This window comes from Mus caroli, unplaced genomic scaffold, assembly GCF_978045245.1.
Source record: "Mus caroli unplaced genomic scaffold, Mus_caroli_1 scaffold_14, whole genome shotgun sequence".
NCBI classification, from domain to species: domain Eukaryota; kingdom Metazoa; phylum Chordata; class Mammalia; order Rodentia; family Muridae; genus Mus; species Mus caroli.
Window position 1 is genome coordinate 100,197,441 of NW_028227269.1, and position 13,143 is coordinate 100,210,583.

The window sequence follows — 13,143 nt, forward strand, 5'->3', positions numbered from 1 at the left end:
ATGCACCACCATACCTGGCCATGCCTGGCTCTCTTAAAGAAGCATTTGTCTATCCAGAAACCACAGGAGTATCTAGGAAAGCAGGAGGTGCACTAGGCTGCCCAGTGAGAGCAGTTAGAGCTACCAAGTCATAAGAAGCAAACATCCACTCCAGCACTCTGGAGGTCAATCGTCCTTCTGAAAGAAAAGGGGATCTATTAGGATCAAGTGCAGCAAGTGTAGCTGAGCTCAGGCGACAGGCTGTTCTTTCCTTTAGCCCCTCCAAGCACTGCAAAACACACCCTTCCTGCTCCCACATAACTCTGGGTGACTTTTGACTTTCCAAGATATCAGCTGACCCAGCCCTTTGAGTCTCAGAAGCTACAAATTCTGCACGTTCTCATCACCTTGGCTCCATTCACTGGGCTCTTAGGTTAAATGACTCTGTCAGCCTCTGGGTCCCTTTAGGGTGAAGAGTAGGACAGGGGAGGGGCCTGTGAGCCTCTGGAGGAGCAGGTTGTGGCCAGGCAGGCTATAAAGCATGTTTCCTGCCAGAAGCAACTGTACATCTGGCCTGAGGGCAGAACTGGATGAGGCAAAAACCTTTCAAAGGACAATAGCAACCAGACCTTTCTGTGTCCTGTGCTGTGTCAGCTACTGTTAGCTGGATCTCAGGTGCTCAGGAGCTGGCTCCTTAATTCAGGGCTCTCCATCACCTCCGCACCGCCATGTTCCCATCCTCTTTTGGGTTCTTGCTTGCTTTAGAAAAATCTTTATTTTCTTTCACTTTTGACGGACAGTTTGGCTGGATATGGATTTCTCAGTTAGTGATTTGTTTTCCCCTTTAAAACTTTAAGTCTACGGCTCCTTTTCCTTCCTGCTTGTCTGGTGTGTGTGACGCTGCTGACTTCTATCCCTGCTTGTGCATAGCTGAGACATCTCACTACCTCGGGATTCTTTTGATGTTTCTCTTTGTCCTTTCTAGTCTGTACTTTGAACATGTGTGCCTAGCTAGATGTGGGGGCGTCTTTAGTTCCCTTGTTTGTTTTGGGTTTATTTTACCTAGTAAATTGTCTTGGAGTTGTGACCATTATTTCTTCAAACACTTCTGTTCTATTTTTCTCTTTCTGGCACTCTAATTATGTGCCTGCTACTGTTTTTAATATTATCCCACTGTTTTTCAATTATTTTTACCGTTATTTATTTGTGTGTGCATGTATATGTGCACTTATTCCATAGTGCACCTGTGGAGGTCGAAGGACAACTTGGCGGAGTTGTTTCTCTCTTTTCACCATGTGGGCTCCAGGGACTGAACTCAGGTCATCAGGCTCCGCACTGAAAGCTCTTATTCACTGAACCATCCTGAAGGCCCTGTCCCACCAGTCTTGATGTCCTGCTTTGCCTTGGACACTCCCTTGTTCCTTCTCTTTTTTGCATTTCAGTTAGAAATAATTCTATTGACCTGTCTTCAAGCTGCCTGAGTTGACTGTGTTAGTCTCCTGATGACTCTTGAAAGTCATTCCTTCCCTCCCTCTTTTTCTCCTTCCCTCCCTCCCTCTCTCTCCTTCCCTCCCTCCCTCTCTTCCTCCCTATTGCCCTCCCTTCATCTTCCCCTGCTCCTTTCCTTTCCTTTCCTTTCCTTTCCTTTCCTTTCCTTTCCTTTCCTTTCCTTTCCTTTCCTTTCCTTTCCTTTCCTTTCCTTTCCTTTCCTTTCCTTTCTTCTCCTTCTCCTCCTCCTCCTCTTCCTCCTCCTCCTTCCTTCCTTCCTTCCTTCCTTCCTTCCTTCCTTCCTTCCTTCCTTCCTTCCTTCCTTCCTTCCTTCCTTCCTTCTTGCCATTCCAATCCAAGGGGATTGGAAACCTTCCACCAACCACTAAGTGACATCTTTAGTCTGAGTGTCAGACTTCATTTCCGTCATAGGATATTTATTTAATTTCTAACATTCTCATTTGATGGCTTCTTAACATTCCATTCCCTTGGCGTCCATTAGCCATACATCCTTACACGCATACATCACAGTCATTTTAATCACTAATCAGATTCCCTATCTGGCATTCTACACTGCCCTGTTGGAGAACGTCTGGTTCTGGTGACTGCCTCGTGGATTTGCGGTAAGTTTTCTTACCTTTGGGCAAACCTTGTAACTTCTGGCTGGGAGCTGGTTGTATCACATTGGGACACAGGACTGGAAGGAAGCAGGTAGTTAGTGGGAGGTTTCTGTCACCATCTAACAGTGGGGTGTGTTCAATATTTAATGTGCTTGTGTGCTATAAACCCTTTAGATTCCTCTGCTGTCCTTGTTTCATCGCCAATTGACTTTGACTGTCCCTATTTAGCTTTCCTGCTTAGACAAAAAGTCTGTTCCGAAGATTTCTCAGCTGTAATCTGCTGTCCTATGATAGACTCTTGGTGTGGTGGCCTGGCTTCTCATTAGCTTTGTGTCTTCGGATATGTTTCTTCACTGAGCCTCTTTTCCCATCCATAATATAAAACAGGAATAATGTCCCCTCATAGTACTGGGCTGAGGATTAAATGGAATACTAAATTAAAAATGATGAGCGCTGTGCCCTGGATAGAGCACATTCCTGATTGAATCAATGGATCCTTCGGGCTCTGCATCACTAATCGCTACTTGTTGAGCTGGATGCTTGCAGAGGGCTGCTCTGGGTCTTTCGGCTGTGTGGTTCGGATAGAAACTCATCTCTCCTCATCCTAGTGGCTCTGCTGTATGGATGCTGCAATAAGCAAGTATCTTAAAAATAAATGAAGGTGCCTTCCAGGTACCCCAGATACTTTAAGCAGCACCTAATGACATATTTAAGTGCAAGACCTGCCGGAACCAGAGAAAATAATAACCTCCTTAATTGCACAGACATCCAAGCTACATTCTCCCATGTAAATAATACGCCTTTCAGAAGCAGCCTAATTAGGTATTTACCTCAGCGATTGCAGCGGCTTCACCCTGCTCCTTAGGGACATATTAAACATCATATCAGAGTGGCTGGGACTGAAAACAAGCCAGCATCAAGAAAATAAACGGTGTCAAAGATGTGTGTGTGTGTGTGTGTGTGTGTGAGAGAGAGAGAGAGAGAGAGAGAGAGAGAGAGAGAGAGAGAGAGAGAGAGAGAAGTAGATGGCTGGGGCTCTAGGGCAGGCAGAGAGGCAGCACCTGCCCTCCATGTCTACTTTCCAGAATTAGAATTTAGGTCTGCAGGGGGATGGCCCCACCCAGTCACATGCTGGTAGGGAGAAGGGTTCTGACCACGAAGAATCACTGGTTTGGGAGATGCCGAGGTGTGAAGATACCCTGCCAAAGCCCTCCTTTTTGATTGTCCTGGGTCATTGGCAGTCCCAGGAGATACAAATGAGCCTCTGGCAGCCTTGGCCAGAGATAAGATGATGGCCTGCTGTCCTGTTCTCTTCCTCTTCCTCTTTCTTCTTCCTGTCTCTCCTATTGCTCTTACATCCTTCTCCTCACCCAGACTGGCAACTCCTTTTCCATTATTCCCTCTGTCCTTCTGCATTTCTTTCTCTCCAGAACCCTGAGACACCCAGTCCATCCTCCTACCCACACATCACTGCTCTCTGGTTGGGTGATGGCGTGCCTGGGGCAGCTATCTCAATGCCTCCAAAGTAGTGATAGTGTGGGACATCCACACAGCTCCTCACTAGGACATGACAGGTTATCTCAGTTCTTTGAGTCTGTTCTGTCACTTGCAGGCACTTTCCCTGTGCCTCAAGGTCCAAGCCTTGTGGCCTTGCAGGCCTGGGCTGTTTGCAGATATACTGTGAAGTCCACAGGACTGTTTGCCCTTGAGGTTATCGCCCAGATTCTACATGCAGAGGTGCTGGGATATGAGACTAGCTCACAAGGACAGCAGCAGTCACCAAATGGGGCCCAATGGAGTTTGGGTCTTGTTGCCACCTTCCCTTGTGCTGTACTAGTTCAAAGTCTTGACCTTTCTATTGGCATCCACAGCACCTGTTTTGGGGAAGGCTTTAGGATCCTCTGAACATGGAGCCTATCTGACAGATAGAGAGTAGAGACTCATGAGCTGTCCTCATGACAAAAAGCCCAGAGCTGGTTCTGCCCTGAGCTCATTTTCTCTGTCCTGGTTGGTGCTAAGCTGTGAGGAAGACTCAAGCTGTTCCTCCTGGTGCAGCAAGGGCCGCTCCCACCACCAGGCCTTCCCACCATGGTAGGATGCATCTCACTCAAAACTCAGAGCCAGAAAATGGACCTTCCATTAAGTTGCTTCTTATTGGGCATTTGGCCATAGCAAAAAGAATACGTATCTGGTGTCCTTCTTCCCTGGTACAGGTGCCTTGGTAGCCCGAGGAAGTTGAAGGAGTCTATGGCACTGTCTAATTCTATAGTTCTTAACCTGGCACCTACTGACTGCAGAGTTGTATTAATTCGTGAGTGATGCTATAACAATCACTGTGGGCTGAGTTCCTTAAACAACCAAATGTATTTCTCATGGTTCAGGAGCCCAGAAGCCCAAGGTCAAGATGTTGCTTGGTTTCTTCTGAGGTTGGTCTCTTTGACCTGCATACGGCTGCCTCCCTGTGTCCTCACTTTGCACATCTGTGTCCTATTCTATTCTACTAAGATTAGCAAGTCTCCATATGACATTATTGAACTGTAGTTCGTCTATTTGAAGTCCCTGTCTACAGAATCACATCCTTAGCTACAGAGATTTGAAACTTCAACATGGGAGGTGTATGTGAATGTGTGTGTGTGTGTGTGTGTGTGTGTGTGTGTATGTGTGTGTGTGCGTGCACGCATATGTGCTCAGGTGTACCTGCACATATTGGAGCTCTGCATGTGTGCATGCAGATATACACATGTGTCTGTGTGTGTCTGTGTGTGTGTGCACGTGAGCATGCATCACATGCACCCAAATATACATGTAGGTACATGTGTGTATTTGTATGTGTTTGTGGTGTGCACATGAGTGTGTGCACATGTGCTCAAATATACGTGCACATGTGTCAAATGAGCACATATGCATGTGGGTGCATAAATCTGTGTGTGTGTCTTTGTGGTATGCACATGTGAGTGTATGCACATGTACCCAAGTGTGCAGGCATATGTGTCGAGTGTGCACATATGAATGTAGGTGTTGATGTGGCTGTATGTGTAGACAAGAGAGCAATGTCAGATGATTTCCTCAATCTCTTCATTTTGTTGTTGAGATAGGGTTGCTCAGTAATCCTGGAGCTGGTGAGGGGCAGAGAGCACCTGTCTGTGATCCCTTCTTCCCTGAGCACTGGAGTTGGAGATGTGTGTCTCTGTGCCTCATGTTGGGATCCAAACTCAGGTCAAGGCAAGCACTTTGTAACTGAGCCATCTCTCTGGCCTATAACTTAAAATTTTATAAATAAAGTGGAGCCCAGAGAGGATGATTCACACGGCTAGCTCTTGCGGGGCTGGAGTGGAGCTTGGGGCTGAGGGTCCCTAGCTATGTCTAGGTTTACTCTGTCATCCTTGGCTAAGTATTCTCCTCTGGCAAGGGCTGCTATAAAGTCATTAGGCATAGTATTGATTTCAAAACACCCTCAGATTGCTACGACACCTGCTAGGCTGCCCAGATGCCAGGGGTGGCTCTTCCTTCAATAGCTAACCAGTCTTGTCTTCCTTCAGAGCATAAGCATTGAGCACTTCATTGTGCTCACTCCTGACATGCTTGGGGATCTCTCAGAGGGCTGCTTACACATGCTACAACTGCCTTCTGTCTCCCATGGCTCCATGTAGTACAGTGATCAGCTTGTCCTGGTCTGCCAGGGTTAGTCAGGATTAGCACTAGACATCCCACGTCCTGGGCAACCTTTAGTCCCAGAAAACATGGATCATTGAAACCCTCCTAGCCAGACTCCTCCCTGGGCTCATCTCTCACATAACCCTAGGGGCTTGTCAAACCTGCTACCCCCTTCAATACCCCAACATGGCTATCTAAAAGCCCAGTTAAAATTGTTGGCTCCCTGCGAGAACCTTACAAATACAGAGACAGATGCTCACAGACAACCATTGGACTGAGTGTGGTGTCCCCAATAGAGGAGTTAGAGAAAGGACCGAAGGAGCTGAAGGGGTTTGCAACCCCATAGGAAGAGCAATATCAACCAACAGACCCCCCCCCCGAGCTCCCAGGGACTAAGCCATCAACAAAGGAGTACACATGGCTCCAGCTGCATACATAGCAGAGGATGGCCTAGTCAGTCATCGATGGGAGAAGAGGTCCTTGGTTCTATGAAGGCTCCATAGATACTCCAGTGTAGGGGAACTAAGGGCGGGGAGGTGGGAGTGGGTGTGTGGATGGAGGAACACCCTCATAGAAGCAGGGGGAGGGTGGATGGGATAGGGGGATGGGTGGGGGAGGGGAACCAGGAAAGGAAATAACATTTGAAATGTAAATAAAGAAAATATTCAAGAAAAAAAAACTGGTTGCCTTGCCGATATCTTCAAACACCTAGGAATTGTGGTGGGAACAGGAGCACATGGTATCTGAGACTGGGTCTCCATGCTCCCGGCAGACTGCTCCATGACCCTGGCCGATGGGCTGTCTGTCTCTCTGTGGTTCCACCTGCTGCTGTTAGACTTCTGCAGGGGGTTGCTGTCTATCCCTCCTCAATCTACCTCCTGCCTCTTAGAGTGCAGGTTAGCACCCTGACCCTTCTTGGTCCCTGTCCTGAAACCTCTCTGAGGGAGTTCTCTGCCTTGAATATCACACATTGAGCAGGTTAGCTTCCACTTCTCACCCTCCCCAACTCAGCTTTCCCTCTGCAAGGTGAGAAGATTCATTGACATGGGTTTCTCAAAGCAATTAGCGCTTCTTTCCCTCTGTGGGAGACTTCTACAGGCAACACTGAAACTGCAGTCCATCCTGTTTCCAAGCTTTGTTGTCACTGTGAATGATGCCCTGATATGAATGTTATAAGTGCAGGCATGGCAGGCTGTCATTCACTCATCTGAGAACGACATTTCTCAATCAAGCTCTGGCATGCGCCCACACTGAGCAAGGATGTGTAGACATGGAGATGAAGAGGACCATATCCCTTGCACTCAGTCTGTTCTCTCTCCATCAGGGTGACAGGAGGCCAGCAGCACCGAGCAGAGGTCATGCATCACAACCTACCACAGACGGGGGGATCTTAGTGAAGATGTAAACATTTCTGCTGAGGGGTGGGCAGCAGGAAGAGGTAGCCTGAAGAGATTCTCACACAATGCTTGGTTAGGAACTGGTTGGAAATGCAACTACCTGCCCTGTCCAGCCCAGCCCCACCCAGCCTCCCTAGATCAGAGATTCTGGAATGAGTCTCAGCAATCTATTCTGAGAAGCTCCTTAGGAGTTTGAGAGCCACCTGGTAGCTCCTTGGTGTCCTCAGTAGGTCATTGTTATAGACCCTTCACTACAACCCTTTTGCTGGAGAATTGGCCCTGGCTTCAGGCTGTCTCATGTGGTGCCTCCACAGTAAGGGCAGTGGCTGACATGGCTGTACAGTCACCTCCCTTGCCTCCTCTGTGGAGGAGTGCTAGTTTGGGTATGCAAAACATGACCCAGGGATCCTCACCTGCTCTGTCTGTGGTTCCCACTCTGCTTAGCCAAGTCCTGTCCATCTCTGGTTCCTTCGCATTCATCTGTGTTCTGGAGATCGACCGGTTAATTGCTAGAGTGAGAAACCCCGTCTCAGGCTCTGCTTCTCAGAACCAACGTCAAAGGCTTCTCTGGGGAAGGCAATCTTTTGCTAGTCCTTTGGCAGAACCTGCCAATCAGGAAAGCAGAGGACAGACAACTCAAAGGAATCCAGTGTGCAGAGGCCTAAAGGTATGACCAGCATGGGACGCTGGGGTGTTGATGGTTTTATAATGGCTGCCTGGGGAGAGTGTGGGAAGTTGGGACAGGAAGTCAGGTGGGAGCAAGGGACTGAAAATGTTATGAGCCATAATGAGGACTTGAATGTCATGGACTTTGAGTGGGAGGCCACAAGAGACGAAGGAGGATGGGCAAGACTAGGTTTGTATTTTGGACAGATGACTGTACTATAAGGAGAGAGGTTAGAGAGTGGAGAGACAGGAGGCTGAAGCCACTTGGGAGGGGCATCCAGCAGTCCCTAAATGATTCGGGCTGGGGACTACTGCAGAATCAAGAAGAGTTCTGTGGGTAAGAAATGAAGCTTGGGGACTTGGACAAGAGCAGATGGCAATCCCTCCTGCCTAGGACAGAGCTGGGTGACAGAACTGAGACTATGTAGTGTTGTTCCTGAAGAGAGCTAGGCTCAACTATGCATCACACACGATCAATAGCAGTGTCTGGAGGTAACTGAAACTGTCCACTTGGCATAGAGGTGGCACTTCTATTTCCAAAAGTTAGAGTGAAAAATTGAAAGGCTTGAATAGCAGGTGGAGGATAAAACAGAGACAGACACAGACGCTGGAGCTGGCATGATGTGATGTCATGGGAATCAGGGACAGAATAGAAAGTAGAGGGGAGTGGTCACTGGAACCACAGTAAGAATTATATAGCTGACCACTGGTTACTGGCCACCTTAACTGCACCAGGGTGTATAGACAGCCCACTGGCTGCAGATTGAGTGAAGGCTGAAGAGGTGCAGAATGGTATGAGGTACAGAAAGTTAATTCCATGAAGCTTGGCCATGATGGAAAGGAGACAGCTGGACTCTCCTGGTCCTCCTTTCCCCTCACTACCATCCTGCGTCCTCCTGGAGCTGGTAACATTCAGTTGTCAACAATGGGCCACAGCTGAGTGGAGTCTAGATATAGGGAGGTCGTAAGGCTGACCACCACCTGGTATGCCCAGCTTTTACCACCTAAGTTACCTGCCATACAGAAGGTGATGATGTAGAAACTTGTAGGTCTATAGAGCACACTCCAAATATTTCTCTGCCTTCCAACACACCTGGTCTTTGCATCAGCAGAGCAATTTGTATTTCCCTAGACAGATGGTGGCCCGAATTATTTAAACATGCAGTTTCCACTTGAGATGCAAATACACTCCCAGAGGTAGGTTTTTGTTTGTTTTTGGTTTTGTTTCTTTTTCTGATACTTTTCAAAAAGACACACTAACTAACCACTTCTGATTCCCTGTCTACCTATTGGAGCAATCAATCACAGAGAACCCTAACCCTGACATTAATGAGAATGTCAGTATTACTTCTCTAGGGTTCTCCCTGAGATGTGGCTTTAATTAATAAGATTATTATTTCTGACATGTTATTAAAGTTGAGATCTTTCCCCCATTGCTTCAAGACTTCTCTCCCATTGGGATCAGGGCTTCTGATCTACCAATGGAGAGTTGTTTGCCTAAGCTTTAGAAAGGGTAGAACTAAGCCAAGATGTCTTCACATAGACTGGTTAGGGGCAGAGCTTAACTGTAGGGGTTTCCAAATCTTTTTCAAGCACTGCACTTGCCTCTCTTGATGTTGAACATTTATGTTTTCCCAAAGACCTGGTTGGCATCCTCCAGGGATCTGACAGTTGGCAGAATTCACAGGGAATGTTCCCAGAGTCCAGCGATTCGGTACTCACGGACAGTAATGCATAAGAGCAGGAGGAGATCAATGTCCTGCCCCTTTTGCTTTTCTCTCTGTGATGTATGAACATCATGTCTGCTCACACTGGTGAGGGATGACCTTCACTCTGTGTGCTGAATCTAATGCAACGTTTCAGGAAACACCCTGACAGCCCCACCTAGAAATAACATCTACCAGCTTATCACCTATCCTAGAGAAGTTGCACTAGGTATTAACTATCATGCCATTCTAGGCATGACCTGGGTGTTCAGTGAGCATGGGCTGAGTGAGTGAATGGCTGTAGTTCACACTTTGCTTAGATTATTCCCCACTGTGGACCTTCATCTTCTCCTCCCTGGCCTGGAATGATACCCACCTGCTCTACTTTCTAGGTCCCCATGCCATCTTTGGAGATTTGGCTCATATATTGTCTCTACCTGTTTTTTTTTTTTTACTTGGTTACTTTTCTGTTGCTGTGACAAAACACAATGATCAAGGCAACTTAAAAAAGAAAATATGTAATTGGGGACTTCCTTACAGTTTCAGAGGGTGAGTCCATGATCACAATGGCAGAAATCATGAAAGCAGGGAGGTAGGCAGAGTACTAGAGCAGTAGCTGAGAGCTTCTATCAGACCCACAAGCATGAGGCAGAGAAAAGGAGAAGTGGGTGAGGGAGAGGAGAGGAAGGAAGAAAGGGAAGAGAGAGGGGAGAGGGAGAGAGAACACATACAAGAGTGCTAACTGGGAATGGCTAACCCCAAAGCCCACCCCATGCCCCAGAAACACACCCCCTCCAACAAAGCCACACCTCCAAATCCTTCCCAAACTGTTCCAGTAACTTCAGTCCAAGCATTCAGATATATGAGTCTATGGGGACCATTCTCATTCAAACCACCACATCTCTCTTTTAGGCTTTGGAAAAACTAATGTGGTCCTGCCTCTCTTCTAAGACTTTTAAATATCTTTCTATTGTTACCTACTCATTTAAAGAGTATTTTTTGAACTCTTGGTGAAAACTATAATGGCCCTTTCAGTGACTGACACAGAGCCACTGGAGACCAGAAGCTCTGTGTCTTCTTGTAGCTCATGTTCTAGTAGAGGAGAGTTCACAAACAAGGAATGGTACCCTGCAGACTATAGTATAACCCTTGGAACAGCCTGTGACAGAAGATCCAGGCCAAGATTCAGAGATTGCAGCCTCATTCTGCTCACTTCCACCATCTCTGTCTGTCTCTGAACATCTGTCTCTTAATGCCACATTGGAGACATCAGTTAAACACAGAGGATGAACTTCTCTGGGACACATTTTTTTGAAAGTCTTTCACTGGTCTGTAACTTGCTGATTAGGCTATATTGGCAGTCTGAAAAGCTATAGGGATACACCTGTGCCTGCCTCTTTAATGCTAGGATTATAAATGTTCTGCTCCCATGCTTGTTTTGATGTGTGTGTGTGTGTTGTGGGGTTGACATGGTTCTAGGGATTCAAATCAGATTCTCGTGCTTGCCGTGCAAGCATTTAACCAATGGAGCTATCTCCCTAGCCTGCAACTTGATTTTTCAATTTCTTTATAAAATAATGTCATGTGGTAAAGTCTTTGTCAGTCCATTTTATGTTACTAAGAAAAAAAATCTGAGGTTAGGAAATTTGCAAGAAAAAGACATCTACTTAATCCACAAGCATATGGCGCTGGTTCAGTCTGACTCCTGTGAGTATCCCATGGCAGGCATGTATGAGATTTGGTGTGGGTCATCTAGTGGGACAGGAAGCCAGATGACAACCAAGAGTCCTGTGTTAATCCCTTCCTAGGCATGCCAATGGCTTACCTCCCACTAGGCTCTGCCTCTTAAATATCTCACCAACTCTTAACATTACCACACTCAAATCAATCTTCCAATTCACAAGCACAGACGGAGCACACTAAGACCACATCCAAACCACTGTAGTCCTCCATGTAAAACATACATGAGAAAAAGTTCTGACTGGAGCAGTCGAGAGTTCTGCTTGTCTTTCACCTTGGGTGGTTTTGAAGAACTCACAGCAGCCTTTGAAGCACAGTCTCAAAACTGGCCTAGAGACTAAACTCCTAAAGCCTTTGTACGTGGCCCGTCTGTGCCGATTCAGCCTGTCTGCATTCTTCTTCTTTGATTCTACCTTCCCACTTCATCCTATACAATACGAACACAAGCTTCACTGCACTCTAGTAACATGTTTGTCTTCCAAGACACAGTTCTATAAGCAGGAAGCAAACCCGGCTCAGCATGTGGCTTGGCTCCTTTATGCCTCTTTGCTTGGAGCCTTAACTGCTTTGTAATGAGTCTGTCTCCCACCCAGCAGAGGTAGCAGAGGTGTGAGCACCAATGATGGGCAGGAGCCAGCTTCTTAGCTTTGCAAGTTGAGCACATGAGCAGAACACAAGAAAGCCATAGTGGAGTGAATGGGTGGAATATGGGGGGCTCCATGCGCAGTCCTACCTAAGCAAATTCTTCCTGACCCACACTCGAGCTCAGCTCCATCTCTGTTACTGGATATTGACATTGCATGGTATTCTCAGTTCTGTCCCCTGTGCAGGGGAGGAACACTGTGACAGTAGGACCTGGAACTCAGCAGCGTCTCATTGTCTCCTCCTACAAATATGTATGAGGGGCCTAATGTGTGTCATGAAAGGACTGATGGAGCCTGACTAAGCCACACGACAGCTTGCCCTCAGAGGTTACACGATAAGTGATAAACTCGAGAACGGGCAAATGAGCACTTTGGCTGGAGGCAGCATGCAAGCAGGGAGTGGGGGAGGGGAAGTGGGCACCAGGACAGATCAGTGTCAAGAGGTCATGGTTTTCAGCAGAATAAACGTGTAGATTTCAGGAGTGGTGGAACACTGACTCGAGGGCCCTGTGGCTAGGGAGCCAGGCAAGAATCTGAGAAGGAGAGCCACCAAAGCCAACAGTCCTGAGGCAATGGGGTGACAGACATATTGAAGCATATTCTACTGTGGGTGTGAATATGGAAACGTGCACATGGGTGTGGGGACCACAGGTCAGCTATCTTCCTCAATCACTTTCTATCTCTCCCTCTTCCTCTCCCTCTCCCTCTCCCTCTCCCTCTCCCTCTCCCTCTCCCTCTCCCTCTCCCTCTCCATCTCCCTCTCCCTCTCCCTGTCTCTTTCTCTCTTCCTCTTATTTTCTTTTTCTGGAGGCAGGCTTTCTTACTGAACCTGGAACTCAGTGACTTGGCTAGACTGGCTGGCCAATGGGCCCAAGGATGCCCCTGTTTCTGCTCCCCAGTGCTGAGATTACAAGTGCATGCCACCGTGCCCAGCTTTTTGTGTGGATACTGGGTTCTGAACTTGAGTCTGTGAGCAACTTCACTAATTGAGCCACCTCCGCAGCCCTCACTTTGGATCCCTCAGCAGATCTCCTCAACTGCATCCACAAAATAGTACCTGCCTGCTTCTCATCATCTCCTCTGTCACCTCCCAGGTCCAAACCAGTGATTTTTTTCCCCCTTTGAGTAAATTTATACTTACACAACTGCTGCCACAATCTAATTTTAGAGCCTGTCTGTCATGTCTCCTCTAGCCTTTGACATACGTAGATCGTACCATAGTGGCACGTGGTCTTTTGTGTCTGGCTTC